This window comes from Mirounga angustirostris, unplaced genomic scaffold (assembly GCF_029215605.1).
Source record: "Mirounga angustirostris isolate CCGP_5_RB_7025 unplaced genomic scaffold, mMirAng1.0.hap1 SCAF_5, whole genome shotgun sequence".
Classification (NCBI taxonomy): domain Eukaryota; kingdom Metazoa; phylum Chordata; class Mammalia; order Carnivora; family Phocidae; genus Mirounga; species Mirounga angustirostris.
Genome location: NW_026991713.1, coordinates 55504312 through 55524460, shown reverse-complemented (window position 1 = coordinate 55524460; position 20149 = coordinate 55504312). Strand labels below are relative to the sequence as shown.

At 35.9% G+C, this 20149-nt stretch overlaps 1 long non-coding RNA gene across 2 annotated transcripts in view; it reads left to right on the top strand.

The window, feature by feature from the left end:
* Positions 1-20149, top strand: part of LOC135364416 (uncharacterized) — a 240121-nt gene that overhangs the window by 152744 nt on the left and 67228 nt on the right. The window contains exon 4 of one of the 2 annotated variants that reach the window (XR_010411486.1): positions 18006-18067. The exons of the other annotated variant lie outside the window; for it this stretch is intronic. This is a non-coding gene — a long non-coding RNA (uncharacterized LOC135364416). The remainder of the gene's footprint in view (positions 1-18005; positions 18068-20149) is intronic. 2 annotated transcript variants of the gene reach the window in all.

The following is a 20149-nucleotide window of genomic DNA, read 5'->3' as shown; positions in this document are numbered from 1 at the left end:
GAAGCAAGAAAATATGACCCATATGATGAGAAAAATTGAAGAATCAAAACCAACCCAGTGCTAAGTTTAAAATTATTATTATGAATGATTCTTGAAACGTTTCTAAAGATTTTACATTTGCACTTTATAAATTCATTTTGCTGGCTTGGGTAAATATATATTGAAAAGTTCTAGGTTTTCTATTACCTGTCATTTAAGACTTATTTTCAAGAAATCTAAATCATTTTTTTCTTATTCAAATTTTTCTTAAGCCCCTTTTGTTGCCATACATTGTGTTGTGAAGAATGCACATATTTAGTAGATACAAATCTTTCCTTCTCAGAACCTACAGTGTGAAGAAAAGATTAGCAAGGGATTTTAATGTGTTTATAATTTTAAATGCTGATATATTAATTATGTAAACATGGGGTGGGGGAGTGCCTACTGCTATCTTGGAACAATTTTAATAGTTATATAGATTAAATAACACTAGACCTGAATCTTGAAGATACTCAAATTATCCAGGTGTACTATCTTAGGTCTGTTTTCCTAGAAGCGGGTTGTCAGGTGAAGATTCTTGTGAAATTGATTTATTGAAGAGTACTCTCAGGAGCAGGGGAAGGAAGGAAAGAGGATAGGGTAGGAGAAGAAAACTAAACAAGGTTTCAGATTCTATTGAAGAGTAGCTTCAGTACAGTCCATGGGGCATTCTGAAACATGAATTACATTATTAGGCCCTAACTTGAAGCAAAAGGGCCATCTTTTGTACCCCTATGACAGTCACTAATTGGTTATTACTTCAGGTAGTTCAGGTTGTCACTTCAGGAATGGAGTTAATTTCCTAGCCAAATAGCTCCTGTTCAGCCAAGGACAATGCTCTGGAGAAGGAGACAGCTGTGAGCCAATAGCACAAAAGTTAGGGCTTTCGTCCACATCCACTGACCCATTAAGAAAGGATCTGGACAAACATTAGGAGCATTGACTATATCAATAAAAATGGGAAGCATATTTGAACAAAAAACCTCCAGCATGTGGGAAACATAAATGTGTGTAATAACAGGCCACATTTGGGATTCTGTTAGCATTTTATCAGGTGTGTGTGTTTATATTATATTTATATATGATAAATATATATAGTAAAGATTATGCATAATATATAAATATATATATAACAATACATATGTATACACATACATACATATATAATGAGAAATGAGAACTATGGCTATTTACAATAAATAAATATAACCAATGGCCTTGAACAATGCACGATATTTAGATTTGTCTCCTGCTTTTCTCCTTTATATCCATGACAAAGGTGGACAAATATATTGAATAGGACAGAGTGCTGTAGCATGCCCATAAAGACCCCTTTCCTGTTTGATCTATGAACCAGTTTTCTTGGAAATTATTAGCTTAATAGTCTATAAAATTACATAAATAGCCTCATATTCTCCATAGGAATAACATTAAAAACTTTTTGAGATAATATTTAGTATTAGGTTTTTAAAAAACTGCCTTTCAGGAATCTTTTAAGCTTCCAAGAGCATAAAACTTCCACTTGATCATTTTAAAGAATAATGAAAATAGAATTGACCCTTGAACAACCCCACGCAATCAAAAGTCTACATATAACTTTTGGCTCCCCAAAAACTTAACCATTAATGGCCTACTGTTGACCAGAAGCCTTATGGATAAAATAAACAGTTGATTAACACATATTTTGTATAAAATTATACATTATATTTTTAGAATAAAGCTAGAGAACAGAAAATGTTATTAAGAAAATCATAAGGCAGAGAAAATACATTTATAGTACTATTATATTTATTGAAAAAAATTCAAGTATAAGTTGATCCATGCAGTTCAAACATGTGTTGTTCAAGGATAAACTGCATATTAACCCACATAGTCAAAATACCTCAGAGATAAGTACCTCTAGGATTGATAAAATCATTTCCTGCATAATGTCATCAAGGTCCCAGTTCTTTTTTCTTTTTGCTCTCTTTTTTTCTCTTTTTTTTTTTTTACACAGAGAGGGAGAGCATGCAGGAGTGGGGAGAGATGGCTGGGAGTGGGAAGGGGCAGAGAGAGAATCCTAAGCAGGCTCCCGACGACTGGGGGCTTGATCCCACGACCCTGAGATCATGACCAGAGTGGAAATCAAGTCAGGCGCTGAACCGACTGAGCCACCCAGGTGCCCCAAGATTCTATTTCTTTATCTCCCTATCCTGCCACACCCATTATGTCACTTTCAAGATCTCAACACTGTTATCCCAGTATTAGTCACAATAATCAGATAATGTAACATTCAGTGGAAAGAGGTATTTCCTATGTTTCACTTTCTTTCTAGTGATGTCTTTCACAGAAGAACCTGAATAGATTTCCTTCATATTTTATTGGCTAGAAATATATTGTATCCATGCCGAAGTCAATCACTAATAAGTGAAATGGCACCCTAATGATTGGCTTCAACCAATCACGGTTAAGTCTATATTTAGACATGGTTTCAACCGACATCAAGCATAGTCCTATGAACAAAATGAGGACTCTATTAGGAAGATAAGAGTAAATGTTCAGTAGGCAACTAACTGCTACTATGACATAAAAATTAAAAACAAAATAAAAATACTGCAAAAATCAAAATAAGACTAGGTTGGTATGATTGATTATAATGAAGACATGATAGTTCCTAGTAATTATGACACTCTCTTCTAAACCCTCTCAAGGCATCTCTGTTTAAAGCAGAAACAAATATATCCAAATTGATATGCCACAAACATAATGAAATGAAATAAAATGATGCCAGAAAATAGGCAACTTTCTATTCTAGATCCACTCCTCATTGATGTGCGGTGGAAAGACTCTCAACCAAAATAAATGGCTAATAGCCTGGCAGGCATTGCCAATATACTGTCTCCATTCTAAAAAAAAAAAAAAAAATCAACATTATTTTTCCTGGTATCTGCATGGATTAAATTAAGATACACCCCAAACATATGTTATCCAAACTTCCTTTCCAAATATTAAATCTTTCACGGAACTATGGGACACTTGTCCCCTTGTAGAGATACGGTAAAATTGTAAGTAAAAATGTCTAGGGACTGAATCCAAACTCAATGAGGGACAAACCATCAAACCAAAGTACTCACTGGAAAGCAGGCTCAAAAAGCAAACTCTGCAATAGTAGGAGCTAACATTTGTGGAGATTGGCAAAGTGCTAGTTTCTCTGCTAAGTGCTTTTCACCATTTGTAAATAAAATTTTAGTCTTCACATATTTAGGTAAGTGAAATTCCGATACCCATTTAGCAGAGGAGGAAATTGAAATGCTGACAAGTTAAATAATGTGTCCTAAATCATGCAGCTAGGAAGTGTCAGAACCATGAGTTAAAACTTGCACAATTGGATTTCAGAAGTCAGGGGCTTAACTACTGCACTATTTAACTTCCAGTAATGAACCTCATGATGGAAACTGGGAGGATTTGGAACCAGAGATGAGAAGTGGAAGACATGGGGTCTGGAAAGACTCTTGAATTCTTGGAACCTAGCATGGGTAATTTCTTACTGATACATGTGTCCTTTATCATAGAAGGCTGTAATAAGGGCACTTTTTGCTTATTACAAAATATTTTTAATTACAAAGTATTCCTTAGACACAACCTTTATCTTTGGTTTTAGAACAAGGATATCACTAGATAAGATCTGGGATTTAGAACAAAATACCTCTAGACTTGCATTCTCCACAGTCTGCATCCAAATATGTAAAATATTAGTAAGATTCTGTGCAAAATGGAAATCTTCATTTTTGAAAGACACAGAGAACAGAATATTCAATATGGTGTACCTAGGAGGTTGAGATAGTGGGTATGTCTATTATCTGTGGCTCTATAACAGACTGCCCCCAAAATTTAGCTGCTTAAAACACAATCCATCTATTTGCTTGTAATATGAGCTGAGCTCATCTGGGTTGACCTGGTGCTGCTTCAGGTGGCATCAGCTGGGTTCATGTGTGTATTGGGCTTAATTTGTGATGGAAAGGACTTGCATCTCTATACATATGCTCTTTTATTCATGGGGAAGCTAGTTCAGACTTTTCCACATAGTAAGTAAAAATGTTCCAAGAGACAACAAATCCTAATTCAGAAGTGCTTTTGATTCTCTGCTTGTGTCACATTTGCTAATGTCGCATAAGCTAAAGCAAGTCATATGGCCAAGATCGGGATCAGTTTCGGAGGGTCCTGCACAAAGACATGAATACAAGGAGGTTGATCCCTTGGGGTCACTATATAGGAACATCATATCACAAATGTCCTCTGACCCCAATGAATCTCCTCTTTCCTACTTGTTAACTAAAATAAAATGAGTTACTTGCCCCTCATCCCAACACAATATGCAATAATGAGACAGGAAAAGGATAACTGCAATAGATAGTCCCATACGAGTTGCTGGGTCATAGCAATTATGAAATATAGCCAGATCTCCATATGCCTACTGCTATCTCAAGGACTATTCCTTTATTAGATCCAGTTCTGCTTCCTGGGTGGTTCTCTAATTCGCTGTGCTTCAAAGGTCTTGGCTCTGCCCTCTGAGAAATCTTTTCTTTTTAATAATAAAAAAAAATTGCTGGGTAGGTTTCTCATGCAGTTTCCTGCCTATAGAGTTAGATCCCAGAGACTAATTTTGCTTTTGAGTTGTCTCTGTCCCTGATCCAATTCTTTTTAAAATGTCATAGGTTTGCTGTGGATTAGATTATATTCTACTCTATTAGACAAAAGCCACATACACAATTCTTTTCTTTTTGAGATCTACTTTCCTAGTCATCTTCAAAAGTATTTTGGAATTAGGCTATCACGGAATTATAACTTTAAGATTCTTAGAAAGTGAGAGGGTCTAAAAGGTATTGTATTGACTATTTCAGAGGTCTTATAGCCTTGATGGGATATTTACCCTGGAACTATTTCTTTCTCTGAGAATCTTTCTGTCCAGAAGGACTGGAAATGAGAAATAGTTTCTATATTCCAACTCAGAGATCTTGGCTGCTCTGTATTTCTTCTAATTCTGCTTGAAAACTTACCAATTCTCTCTCTAGCTCATCTCTTGTTTCCTGCATTTCATCATATACCATTAAAAGAAGACAACTGACATTTCAAACATGTTGCCTAGAACTAACCATAGCAGATTCACAATTATGTGTATTTTTTATTTCATAGATGACCATTTTGTTAAATTTTTCATTACTATAGGCAAAGCTCACCATTTTTTTCTAGATTCCTATAGCAGTTTCCTCACTTATCTTCTACTAACAATTTTTTTAACATAGATTTTGATAACAATTTCCTCAGTTCTTTTATAGCCAGTTCCAAAGGCAGTCCCAAATCAGGTTCCTGCAGGTTTGTGTGACACTCGTGAAAATCGTATCCTGGTAGGATAGTCTTTGGGACCAGCAAAGTGGGAAAGGAAACTCCAAGTCTGGTTCACTACCAGATCAGAAGGGAATCACGGACAGAGGAATCAGTCTTATATTTGGGAACATGAAGATTTATGTTCGCTCAAAAGAATAAGATGAAGGTGTGATTGGAAAAGGGATAAATTGGGAAAACTAAGACTGTGGGAAAGCGCAGATGTTTGGCATTGAAGAGAGAGAATTTGGCACAGAACAAGCAGAGGAAGTCATGGTATCAACATGCTTAATAGGTCCTTATTATATAACATGTGCTACATTTTAATTTTCTAGTAAATTACAATTTGAAATACCAAAATGCAATTTGCAAATATATCTTTCAAATATAGTGTATCGGAAAATTTTAACCTAAAGAATTAGTTGTATCATAACAAAATAATTCTTCCCAAAGTTTATTTTAAATATATCACTTCTTAAGCAAAATACCAACAATCATAAAAATAACACACATGTATGATCGTCTAAGTATAATAGTGTTTCAGCTGTGTCCTCTCGGATAAGTTTCTTTTAATAACGTGACTTTTGAATTGTATTCTTATTGTCTGGTATTTCTATGATTATATAACTAACATAAAGACTGCTATGCAAATGGAATTGTGTGAGATATGAGGTAGTCGTGGTACATAAAGTTATTTACAATGGGTTTATGGCATATTTATTACAAATGCCTAATTTTTTCCACTCTAACCAAGTAAATAAATTATATCACAGTGGTAGGTTGAGAATTACCAGGATGAAATATTATGCTAAGATAACATCACTCATAGGAAAAGCACAGGTTTATGGTTCATGGCCAAAGGGGAAAAAAAATAGAAGAACAATAACTAACACTAGCATATTTCATCAGAGAAGGCCCTACTTCCTCTTTTTTGATTATCTAAACTTATTGTTTCTTCGCTTCCTAGGTCCACTCTCAGGTCCTCTTCGGTAGCTTCAAGTTGCCTTATCCTTCAGGACTGTGCTCTCTTCTATTCTATTGTAGATCTTCTTGGCTTGAGTTTTTATTTGAACACTTAAATATCAAGTTAGATTTGTATATATTATCTTTTATGGATATTCCCTGTCTATAAAACTAGTTCTTAAATCCTTGAAGGAATTTATTCAACAAATATTTTTTGAATATATAGTCTACCATGCACCAGACACAGTGCTACATCCTAGGTTTATGATACATCTCCAAAAAAAAAAAAAAAAAGATTTATAGCCTCATGGAACTTATTTTATATTGGAAGATCTAGAAGTTAATCAAAGATTACATGAATACATTTAAACATATCTGTGGTAAGTACAACAAAGATGAGGTACATGGAGGTGAGAACTTGTGATAGGGGAAGCTTAGGAAGCTAGGTAAGTAAAAAAAGTTTTCCCTAAAAAAAAGATTGGCCATGAATCTGAAGGAATAGTAGGAATTAACTAGGTAAAGTGAGGTTGGAGGATGGGAAAGAACATTTCAGACACTCGCAGTAGCATATGCAAAGCTCTTGTGGTGGAAGATAGATTGGTAAGTGCGGGGAACTGAAAGCATAGCATCCTGGCTGCAGTGCAGAGAACACAGGGACATGGTGTGAGAAGGGCTTGAGGCAATAGAATCCAAAACATGTAGGTCATATTAAAGACATCAGTCTTTGTCTGCTGTGGACTAAATGCTGTGTCCCCCAAAGTTCATATGTTGAAGCTCTAACCCCTAATGTGATAATATTGGGAGGTGTGACCTTAGGAGGAAAGTAGGTTTAGATGAGGTCATAAGAGAGAGCCCTCATGATGGGTTTAGTGCTCTAATAAAAAGAGACACCAGAAGTTTGTTCTCCCCTTCCCCCTTCCTCCTTCCTTCCCCCCACTTTCTTCTTTGCCCCTCTCTCTGCCATGTGAGGACACAGCCAGAGGGTAGTCATCTGCAAACAAGGAAGAGTCCTCACCAAAGTCCAACTGTACTTCCAGCCTCCAGAACTATGAAAAAATAAATTCCTGTTGTTTAGGTCACATTGTCTATGATATTCCATTATAGTAGCCCAAATAGACTAAGACATCATCCTAAGAGCAATGGAAAGTCATTGAAGAATTCTAAGTAAATCAGACTATATCCTAGAAAGGTTACTGTGGCTGCAGTATAGATAAGGGAGTAATTGGGTATCAGTAGATGTAGAAAGTACTGTTATGCCATGTATCAGATACCTGTTACACACCTCCCTCTGTACCACCCTTTCTTACACCTTCAGCTAGTTGCTTCACTCAGGTTTAGTGACCTGGGTGTTTTGTGGTTGTAATCCCTGGGGTCTACTAGACACTTACCTAAAAGGCCAGTCTTCCCTTTTGGTGATTGCTGAAAAACCAAATCAGTTAACCACATGCTCTGAGTTTTTCTAGCTTTTCCAGCTAATTCTGGATTTGTATGAAGTTTACTTTAGAGGATCTGAGCCACAGGGGCCAGATGATGGTACACCAAAGTGTTTGAAAGTTAACTCTTTGTGAAGTCACTTTGATCATTGGTAAACAGGAGATAGGAAGAAGCCAAATGAATAAATTCTCTCTCTTACCTCTCTTCTGTAGACTATACCTTGGCACATTTTCTTTGAATATCATGTCTAGAGATAATTCATGTGGTTGAGTAACTAGGTATGTCCGCTTTGTGGTTCATCATGATGAGACCAACATAATAATGCATCACCTTGCACTACTTCCTGTCTTTCTCTTACTTGCTATATCCTCAATCTCCTTGCCCTGGAATGGCACCTCAAAAAGCAAACATCAGTACTTAATCTTTGCCTCAAGTTTTGATAGGTAAAGTCAGAGAGCTTCTGCAGCAGTACATGTGAAATGATAATAGTCTAGAGTAGGTGATAAGATGGAGATAGTGTATTCATTTCTTAGGTTTGCTATAACAAAGCACTACAGATTGGGTGGCTTAAAACAGTTTTGGTGGTAGGAAGTCTGAAATCAAAGTATTGGTAATGTCATGCTCTCTAGGAAAGAATCCTACCTTGTCTCTCATTTGCTTCTGGTGGTTACCTGAAATCCTTGATTTCTTGGTTTGTAAATGTATCACTCCAATCTCTACCTCTCTCTCTACATGGCTTTCTGCCTTGTGTGTCTGCATCCAAGTTTTCCTCTTCTTATAAGGATGCCAGTCATTGGATTTTAGATCATCCTAATTTAATATAACCTCATCATAATTTCATTACAGCTGTAAAGTACCTATTTCCGATAAAGTTATATTCACAGGTTCTGGGTGAATATGAATTTGGGGGGTTGCTACTCAACCCAATATAGAGAGATATTTAGAGTTAAATCAGCAAGACTTGTTGAAAGATTAGATAAGGGGGTGAGAAAGAGGATAGAATCATGGATGAATCTAGGTATCTAGCTTGTGTAGTGGTGTAATTCACTGAGATAAAGAACCCTGGAGAAAAAAATACAAATTTAAGTTTGAAATGTTGAGTTCAGGTCACTCTGGAAGGGCTTATGTCTCTTATCTCTTGTTTTTCTCAAGATTTATCATATAGCATGTGCTCAATAATTATTTGTGGATGGCCTAGTGGTGTTTATAATTAGAGTGGTAAGAAAGCCTAAATATTTCAGCAATTTTAGCATTGGCAATTCCTCTTTCAGTATTGACTGCCAAAGAGAGGGTACAATATGGTACTACTAGTACTACAAATGATGATAATAGTGACACATTTACCGTTTATCAAGAACTCATTATGTTTAAGACACTCAGATATTTTGTGAACACTGTTTATAATCCTTAGGCCAGTTTTTGAATGAAAAATGTGATGTTCACAGAGATCATGTAACCTATGCACGATCAGACAGAGATGGCAGAACTTTAAATGTATGTTGTTTTGTTGCAAAGCTTTTCTTCATACTGGTATATACTGTAACAGAAATGAAGAATGCCTTTGGCTGGCTTATTGGTAGACTGGATACTGCAAAAGAAAATTTCTGAGCTTGAGGATATGTCAACAGAAACTTTTAAAATAGAAAATCAAAAAGAGAAGACTGAAAGAATGTCCAAGAACTGTGAGACAACTTCAAAAAGTGTACCACATCCACAGTGAGAAGGCCAGAAAGAAAAGAAAGAAGCAAAAAAAAAAAGGAACAGACAAAATATTTGAAGCATTACTGACTGATAATTTCATCAAATTAATGTCAAACACCAAACCACAGATCCAGGAAGCTCAGAGAACAGCAAGTAGGATATATGCCAAAAAAACTACATCTAAGCATATCATTTTCAAACTACAAAAACTAAAGATAAAGAAAAATCTTGAAAGAAGCTAAAGGGAAAAAACACCTTATCTATAGAGGACCAAGGATAAGAATTACATCCAATTTCTCTTCAGAAATTATAAAAGCAAGAAGAGAATACAGTAAAATATTTAAAGTACTGAGAGAAAAAGACCACCAACCTAGGATTATGTACCTTACAAAATTATCCTTCAAAAGTAAAGTAGACATAAAGGCTTTCTCAGACAAACAAAATTGAGGAAATTTATTGCCAGTGGACATGTTTGCAAGAAATATTTAAAGAAGTTCTTCTGAGAGAAGGAAAAGATATGTCAGAAACTTAGATTTACCTAAAGGAAGGAAGAATACCGGAGTGAACATAAAACAAAACTTTTATTTTCCTTATTCTTAATTGACCCATGAGATAACAATTAGCTTAAAATAATAATAGCAGCAATATATTCAATTATATATGCATATATATGTGTATGTGTGTGTGTGTATATGCTCATATATAAGTGAAATGAATGATAGCAATAATATAAGAGACAAGAGGGAAGAATTATGGTTATTGTTATTATAAATTCCTTCCATTACTTGTGAAGTGGTATAGTGCTATTTGAAGTTGGACTTTGATAAGTCATAAATGTATATTGCTATATATTGCTAACTTTAAGCAACCATTAAAAAAGTAAAATAAATAAATAACTGATATGCTAAGAAAGGAGTAAAAAAGATAGAATTATATACGATGCTCAGTTAAAACCACAAAAGAGTGGATTAAAAAAAGGCCCAAGTATATGTTATGTTCAAGAAACCCATTTTAAGGGCGCCTTGGTGGCTCAGTCAGTTAAGTGCCCGACTTTTGATCTCAGCTCAGGTTTTGATCTCAGGGTCATGAGTTCAAGCCCCATTTGGGCTCCATGCTGGGCATAAAGCCTACTTAAAAAAGAAAGAAAGAAGGAAAAAGAAAGAAAGAAAGAAAGAAAAAGAAAGAGAAAAAGAAACCCATTTTAAATATAAAGACACATGCTAACACTAATTAAAGGAAAACAGGATTAGACATCAAAGCAAGGAAAGTTATTAGGGGTAAAATGGGGCATTGTATACTGATAAAGAGGTCAGTTCTCCAAAAGGCATAAAAATACCTAATGTGTATGCTCTTAAAAACAGAGTGTCAAAATATGTGAAGCCAGAACTAATAAAACTGGAAGTAGAAATAGATGAATCCACTATTATAGTTTTAGACTTCAACATCACTGTTTCATAAATGGGCAGATGTAAAAGTCAAAAAATCAATAAGGACACAATGGAACCAAACAGTGCCATCAATCAACTGGATATAATTGACATTTATTGACTACTTCATCTAACAACAGCAGGATTCACATTCTTAAGCTCACATGGAACAGTCATCAAGATAAACAATATTTTTGTGTCACAAAGCATACTTTAACAAATTTAAAAGAATAGAAGTTATACAATGTATGATCTTAGACCACAATGGAATTAAACTAGAAATCAATAGTAGAAAGATGGCTAGAAAAATCCAAAATTGCAGATTAAACAAAACACTTCTAAATAACAGATAGGTCAAAGAAGAAATCTAAAAGTATGTTTTAAAGTATTTTGAACTAAATAAAAATGAAAATACAATTTATCAAAATTTGTGGGATGCAGTAAAAGCAGTACTTAGAGGGAAATTTATAGCATGGAATGATATACTGGAAAAGAAGACAGACCTAAAATCAATAATCTAAACTTCCACCTAGAAAACTAGAAAAGGGAAAAATTAATTGCAAAGTAAACAGAAGAAAAAATTATAGAAATTAGAACAGATTTCAGTGAAATTGAAAACAGGACATCAATACAGAAAAGCAACAAAACCAAAAGCTGGTTCTTTGAAAACATCAATGAAATTGATAAACTTCTAGCCAGGCTACCTAAGAGAGAAGACACAAATTACTCATATCAGAAATAAAAGGGGGGATGTCATTACTGATCCTATGGACATTAAAGGATAATAAAGGAATATTATAAGCAATTCCATGCCCATGCATTTAACAAAAAGATGAAATGGAACAATTCTTAAAAGACACAATCTGCCAAACTCACACATGAAAAAATAGACAATTTGAATAGGTATATATCAGTTAAAGAAATTGAATCAGTAAGTATTCCAAAACAGAAAGCACCAGGCCCAGATGGGCTCACTGGGTATTTCTACCAAGTATTTAAGGAAGAATTTATTCCAATCCTCCACAATCTCTTCCAGAAGATAAAAGCAGAGGGAATACTTTCTAAATCATTCTTGAAGCCAGTATTACCCTAATGCCTAAACCAGACAAACATATTGACAGAAAAAAAAAAAAAACTACAAACCGATTTTCTCATGAACATAGATGCAAAAATCCTCAACAAATATTAGCAAATTGAATATAACACAATGTAAAAAAATAATTATATATCACACCCAAGTGGGGTTCATCCCAGGTATGCAAATCTGGTTCAACATTTGAAATTCAATTCATATAATCCATCACATCAACAAGTGAAGAAAAGAAAAATTATTTGATTATATCAGTAGATGGAGAAAAAGCATTTGACAAAATCCATCACTTATTCATAAAAACTCTCAGTACATTAGGAATAGAGAGGAACTTCTTCACTTGAAAAAAAAATCTACAGAAAAAACCTGTTAATATCATACTTAATGGTAAGAAACTAGATGCATTCCTACTAATATCAGGAGCAAGGTATGGATGTTGTCTCTCACCACTCTTTTTCAACATTGTACTGGAAGTCCCAGATAATGCATTAAGACAAGAAAAAGAAATAAGTATTTTACTAATTGAGAAGAAAGAAATAAAACCATCTTTGTTTACAGATGACATAACTGTTTAGGTAGAAAATCTGAAAGAATTGACAAAAATACTCCTGGCTGATAAGCGATTATAGCAAGGATACGAAGTACAAAAGTAGTCAATCACTTTCCTATATACCAGCAGTGAACAAGTAGAATTTGAAACTGAAAACACAATACCATTTACATTAGCACCCCAAAAAAATATTTAGATATAAATCTAACAAAATATGTACAAGATATATATGAGGAAGACTATAAAACTCCAATAAACAAAATCAAAGAACTAAATCAATGGAGATATATTTCATGTTCATGGATAGGTAGACTTAATATTGTCAAGACATCAGTTCTTCCCAAATTGATCTATAGATATAACACAATCTCAATCAAAATGCCCCCAAATTATTTTGTGGATATTGACAGATTCTGAAGTTTATATAGAGAGGCAAAGACCCAGAATAGTCAACACAGAATCAAAGGAGGAAAAACAAAAGCTGGAGGACTGACACTACTTGACTTCAAGATATAATATAAAGCTAATGTAATTAAGACTGTTGTATTGGTGAAAGAATGGACATATAGATCAATGGAACACTACAGAGAGCCCAGAAATAGATCTCCCATGAATATAGCTAACTAATCTTTGACAAAAGAGCAAATTCTAGGTACAGTGGAGCAAAGATAGTCTGCTCAACAAATGGTGCTGGAACAACTGGACATCAACCTGCAAAAAATGAATCTAGACACAGACATTACATCCTTCACAAAATTTAACTCAAAATGGGTCATACATCTAAATGTATAAGATAAAACTACAAAACTTTTGGAAAATAACATAGAAGAAAATCTAGATGACCTTGGATATGGGGATGCCTGTTTAGATACAAGACCAAAGACATGAAAAATATGAAAGAAAAAATTGATAAGCTAAATTTCATTAAAATTAAATACTTCCTTTCTACAAAAGACACTTGCAAGAGAAATACAATATAAGCCGTAGACTGAGGGAAAATATTTGCAAAAGGCTTATCTGATAAAGGACTGTTACCTAAAATAAATTTTTAAAAAATTCTGAAAACAATACATAAATGAACCCAATTTAAAAAATGGGAAAAAGTCTGGGGTACGTGGGTGGCTCAGTCAGTTAAGTGCCTGACTCTTGATTTCAGCTCAGGTCTTCATCTCAGGTAAGCTCTATGTTGGGCTCCATGCATGGAACCTACTTTAAAAAAAAAAGGAGTGGGGGGAGTCTTTAGTAGACACTTCACCAAAGTGCATATGCAGGTAGTAAATAAGCATATGAAAATATGCTCAACTTCATATATCATATGTCATTAAGGAATTGCAAATTAAAACAACAGTGAGATAACCTACACTCTTTTAGATTGGCCAAAATCCGAAACACCACTAAATGCTGGCAAGGATGTGGAGCAATAGCAACTTTTATTCTTTGCTTGTAGAAATGGAAAATGGTATGACCACTTTGGAGAACAGTTTGGTGGTTTCTTACAAAACTAAACATACTCTTACCATACAGTCCAGCCATTGCACTCCTTGGTATTTACTCAGAGAAGTTGAAAACATGTCCACACAAAAACCTGCACATGGATGTTTATAGCAGCTTTATTCACAGTTGCCCAGTCTTGCAACCAACCACAATGTTCTCCAGTAGGTGAATACATATATAAGCTATGGTTCATCCAAACAATGGTTTATTATTCGCTGCTAAAAAGAAATAGCTATCAAGCCATAAAAAGACATGCATATTACTTATGCATATGCTTAAATGCATATTATTAGGCGAAAGAAATACAATCTGAAAAGGCTACATACTTCATGATTCCAACTATATGACATTCTGGAAAAGGCAAAACTATAAAGACAGTAAAAGGGTCATTTATTTTCAGGGGGTAGGGGTAGGGGGATAAGGTGATAAATAGGTAGAGCATAAAGGATTTGGGGGGCAGTGAAGTTATTCTGTATGATACTATAATGGTGGATACATGTCATTATACATTTGCCAAAACCCATAGACGTACACCAGGAGTGAATGCTAATGTAAACTATGGACTTTGGGTAATTATGATGTATCCATGTAGGTTAATTGATTGAAACAAATGTACCACACTGGTGCTGGCTCTTGATAGTGGGAGAGGCCATTCGTATCTGCCAGTAGGGGGATACATGGGAAATCTCTGTACTTACCTCACAACTTAGCAGTCATCCTAAAATTGCTCTAATAAAGTATGTATGTATGAATATAATGTGTATATATATATATATATGTATATATGTACACACACACCCTCCAGATAATGCTCTGGTAGGAGCTCTGGTTTAGATAGACCCGTTCATTATCGTATTCAGAACTCAGATGCCCACAGCTATGAACAATACATGTAATATTTATTGACCATTAATTCTGTGCCAAATTCTAAGTTTTTTTGTAATAATAAAAGGGAAAAAATGTACATTAAAAGAAATAATACAGTTAACATAAACTATTTTTAATGATTTGGCTTATGTTTTCTCATTTTATGGTTTCTTTTGTATTGTTCAATATTTTGTATTACCCAATACTTTTTTAAAATTATGATTTTGATGCCCCAAATGGGAAGATTAAGTTAACATTGCCCTTTTTATGTATAGCTGAGACATATACAGTTGACCCTTGAACAATGTGGAGTTTAGGGGCACTGACTCCCCATGCCGTCAAAAATCCTTGTATAACTTTTGACTCCTCCAAAACTTAATAGCCTACTCTTGACTGGAAGCCTTACTAATAACATAAACGATCGGTTAACACATACTTTATATGTTATATGTATTATATACATATTGTATATTCTTATATAAAGATAGAGAAAGTAAAATATTGTTTAAAAAATCATAAGGAACAGAAAATAAATTTACAGTATTGTGCTGCAAAAAATCTATGCGTAAGTGGACCTGTGCAGTTCAAACCTGTGTTGTTCAGGGGTCAACTATATATCCAGGTTTTTTCTTCTTTCTCAAGATGCCTTTTTGGCTATTTGGGGTCTTCTGTAGTTCCACATGAAGTATAGGGTTTTGTTTTCTGTATCTGTAAAAAGAAACAACAAAAAAACACCATTGGATTTTTGATAAGGATTGCACTGAATCTGTAAATATCTTTGGGCAATATGGGCATTTTAGCAGTATTAATTCTTCTTATACCTAATGTTTCTTTTCTCTGCTTAGTCAAATCTGCTATTGAAGCTTTCCATTGAATTTTTAATTTCAGTCACTGTATTCTGCAGCTCTGTAGTTTCTGTTTTTTGTTGTGTGGTTTTTCCTTCTTTGTTGATCTCCTCATTTTGCTTATGCATTGTTTTCCTGATTTTGTTTAGTTGTCAGTGTGCTCTTACAGTCTTTTGAACTTAAGAAGATTATTCTGAATTGTTAGAGAATTCATACTACCATTTCTTTAGGGTCAGCTATTAGAGCTTTATCAGTCCCCTTGAGTGGTGTCATGTTTAGCTCACTATTTGTAATCCTTCTATCTTTGTGTTGGTATCTACGCATTTGAATAAGCGGTCTTTTCTTCCAGATTTTAGGTTCACTTTGGTAGGGAGAGACAGGTCAGCTTGAGGTATTAGTTGGGTCAGCTGATAGTGTCCATGGGAGGGCTGGCCTTGCTAGCAGAGCCTTTAGTTGGGTGAGGCCATTGTCAGTGCTCTGAGGTGGGAATGGGGTTGTTGCTGGCTGGGCTCTGTGGTTGGGTGGGTCTCTTGGCTGTGCTACACATTCAAGTAGGGCTACTCGTCAGGCAGGACTGCTGGCTATCCTCCACCATCAGGTGGGGCCGCTAGCTGGGCTCTGCGATCGCTTCTGGTCAGGCTGTGCTCCATGACCGTGATGGTGCCACTGGCTGACTCCACATTCAGGCAGGGCCACAGCTGACTCCCTGTTCAGGTAGACCCATGGGCCGGGCCTTGCCATTAGGTGGGGCCTGAGGCTCTGCCCCGAAGTTGAATGGAGCCTCAGACTGAGCTCTATCATTAGGTTAGGCCATTGGCTATGCTCCACTGTCACAGTAGGCTGCTGGCTAGATTCTCTGGTTGGGCTAGACCTCCAGCTGTACAGTTGAGTGGGGTTGAAGACTGTGCTCTGTGGTCCTTTGGGGTTGCTTTCTAAGCTCCCTGGTTAGGTGGGACTGCAGGCTATGCTCCACCTTTGGGTGTGTCACTGGCTGGGCTCAACCACTGGGAAGATTGTAAGCTTGGCTCTATGATGGGCAGTTCCACTGGTCAGGCTTAGAGGCTGCCCAGGGTCTCTCTTCAGACTCTCTTCAGGCTCAACAGTTGGGCAGGGCTGGTGGCTTGGCTCTCTGCCTGAGCAGGGCTGTAGGAAGGGCTCCATGGCTGTCTGGGTTCTCTGGCCAGGCTTCCTGTTGGGGCAGGACTGGAGGCAATGTTTAATAGTTGGGTGAGGTTGCAATTTTACCCCCCTGCCCAGGTCAGCCAAAGGATGTGCAAGGGGAACATTTTATTGAAAGGAAAAATATTCTTAATTTCTATGCACACTCTCCAGGGTTACTGAGAATTTGGGGGGTGGGAATTGCAAACAGAAAAATAGCCATAAGTGTGCAGAGATGACCATGTGAGACTGTCCATCATCACAGTTTCTAATATTAAAAAAGTAGAAACCATCTAAAGAGTCATTAATAGGAAATTAGTTGGACACACTGAGATTAATTTAAAAAATGGAGTACTATTTTTGGTAATTTTAAAAATGAAGCAAATTTGTTAAATAGTAGTGATATAACAGTAATAATTATATTGATAGCTGAAATACAGATTGCTTTCCAATTGCTAGGTGATGTGATAAGTGCTTACTGTATCATATTTTATCCTCAAAATAACCCTATGAGGAAGGTGCTATCCCCATTTTACAGATAGGCAAGGGTTAAAAAGATGAAGTAAGGGCGCCTGGGTGGCTCAGTTGGTTAAGCAACTGCCTTCAGCTCCGGTCATGATCCTGGAGTCCTGGGATCGAGTCCCACATCGGGCTCCCTGCTCAGCGAGGAGCCTGCTTCTCCCTCTGACCCTCCCCCCTCTCATGTACTCTCTCTCATTCTCGCTCTCTCAAATAAATAAATAAATCTTTAAAAAAAAAGATGAAGTAATTTGCCTGATTTAATACAGTGCTGCATGGAGGAGATGATATGTACGCATACTCAGTGCAATTACAAATCCCATGTGCATTACTGGTACTGATGGGATAGATGCAACACCACATATTAGGTTTATAAAGCAGCAAGTTAAGGAATATTCTGTATTGTGGGGCCACTTTGGGAAAAAGTGTGTGTAAGTTTGAAAGGTGGAAGTATACATAGCACAGGAGGTAGAAAGGGGGAGGAAAACTAAAATTACTGAGTAGTACATACCTAACAATACCAAAAGCTTTGCAAATTATAGGATAGAAATATGATTTAATATCCTCTTTTGTCTTAGGGAAAACCCCCAGATACTCTCAAAAAGAAGTGAAAGGAGAACTCAAGGATACAAGTTTGCAGGTAAACTCTTTATTTGTGCACAGCATATTTTTCTGCTCTAGTCTTAGAAGGGCTTCCCCAATCTGATCATCTTGGTGGATGACAGATCTGCTGTCACAAATTCCGTCTAGAAAAATTACATTTGGTTCTGAACAGGAACCAGAGAGAGATGTTGAGATTGCAGCATTGATAATGGCTAGTTCAGAAGAGCTGAGAGAATTTTGTTGATCTGCCAAGAGAAAGAATGGTGGGGTGGGGAGAGAGGAAGCTTCCCCCGCCCCTAATATGGGTGGAGGGGAGAGACTTGAAGGGATTTATGGCCCTGGCCTCACAGAGAAAATAGTATTCACAACTCAAAGTGCTCATTAAGTTGCTGAAGTAAAAAGAGCTTGGGAACTCCTCACATGAGGAAGCAGCAGGATGCTGACAGTAACAGTCGGTGGATGGATGTAAGTATTCAGCTACTGGGAAGCAACTGAATCTTTGAAAAGAGGCTCATGATTAGAGCCCAGCAGTTTTGACACACTGCAATCAAGCTGTAAAGAAACACAGCTTAGTAGGGGATAAGCTTGTCAAAAGAATAAAACCAAGTACATTCAGGTAGAGCTGAGATAGGAAGCTTTTGGAAAGAGAAAAACAAATTAACCAAACTAATTTCAGACAGCATTGTTTTCACTTGATTCAACTATTTGAGATGAATAAATATCCTTACCCTGGAGGGGTAAAAATAAAACTACTTATAGGAAACAAAATGCCCTAAAGAAAATCTCTCCCAAATTAGAGATGACAAGGTAAATCCTTGTGGAAAAATAAGGAATGAAATAGTCTCAAAGTGATTTTTTTAACCATAAGTAATCAACTGTATTGTTTTTAGGCAAGATATATTTGTTGTCTAATAGTTCAATTCAAAATCTTCTATCTCTGACAAAGAAAAATATATTTCTGACTATGGAAATAAGCACATTACTACATGAGCTGAGCTGTTATGATTAACACCAACTCAATAATAGTCATTAAAGCTTATTGAGTGTTTACAATGTGGCCAGCAATATTCTAAGTGCTTTATTCACATTCATTTATTTTGTCCTCACAAAAAGACTAAAAGCTAAGACCTGTAATTCGCTCCTGGCTGAAAAGGAAGCACTGAGGCCCCAGTTAGTTAAGTAATTTACCCAGGATTATGCAGCTAGTACTATTAGAACCAAGATTTTCACTGAGGCAGTCTAGCTCCAGAATCTGGGCTCTGGGTCACTACGCTGCACTACCCTAATAGGTAATTGATAGTGAATTGGGTATTATCAATATCTGCTGGACTCCCTATAATAGCCAAATGCTAGAAATCGCTCTAAAAACCAAAACCAAAAACAAAAACAAAACTGCTCAGCAGTTCTGCTTCTCCCTTTCCCTCTGCCCCTTGCCCTGTTCCTGCTCATGCTCTTGCTCTCGTTCTCTCTCTCAAATAAATAAAACCTTTTTTAAAAAATTCTTTGAAAAATTACTTTTATTAAAAGAAAGGATTAAAAAAAAGGATTTTGAAGGCAAACTCTAGTATACTTTTGTTTCTATATGGATTTTTAATTTTTTTCTTTAAAAAGAATGAGTTTCTGTTTTCTATTTTATCAGTGTTTATTATTAGGATAATAATTTTACACATTAATTCATAGCAATCTAGGTAATGGGTGTCTAGCTTGATTTGTTACTTATAGAGTTTATACTCACCTGAATGGGTTTTCCTGGAATATTCTATTTGAAGCTGCTTGCTTAGTGGTATTTACCTGTCTTCTTTCTTGGGAAATTAAGAACTGAACAAACTTTGAATTACCTTCACAGCTGCTTTGTACTCTATGTTTGTCTTAACCTCTAGTTCAGAACTAAAGGATGATTTACTGAGGAAATATTTGCCTCAGATGAGACAATTTAGACTGCTCCATTTCCACATTTGGATAGGACATGTGGTTGCTCAAATATAAAAGTAACAACCTTAAACTTGTAGGTAGTGCTACATTCCTGGATGGAGACCAGGTCTCTGAATCTTAGTATGTGAAGTGCTTACCACATAATAGACACTCAGAGTTATTTGTTGACCTTTCAAGGAATTATTTC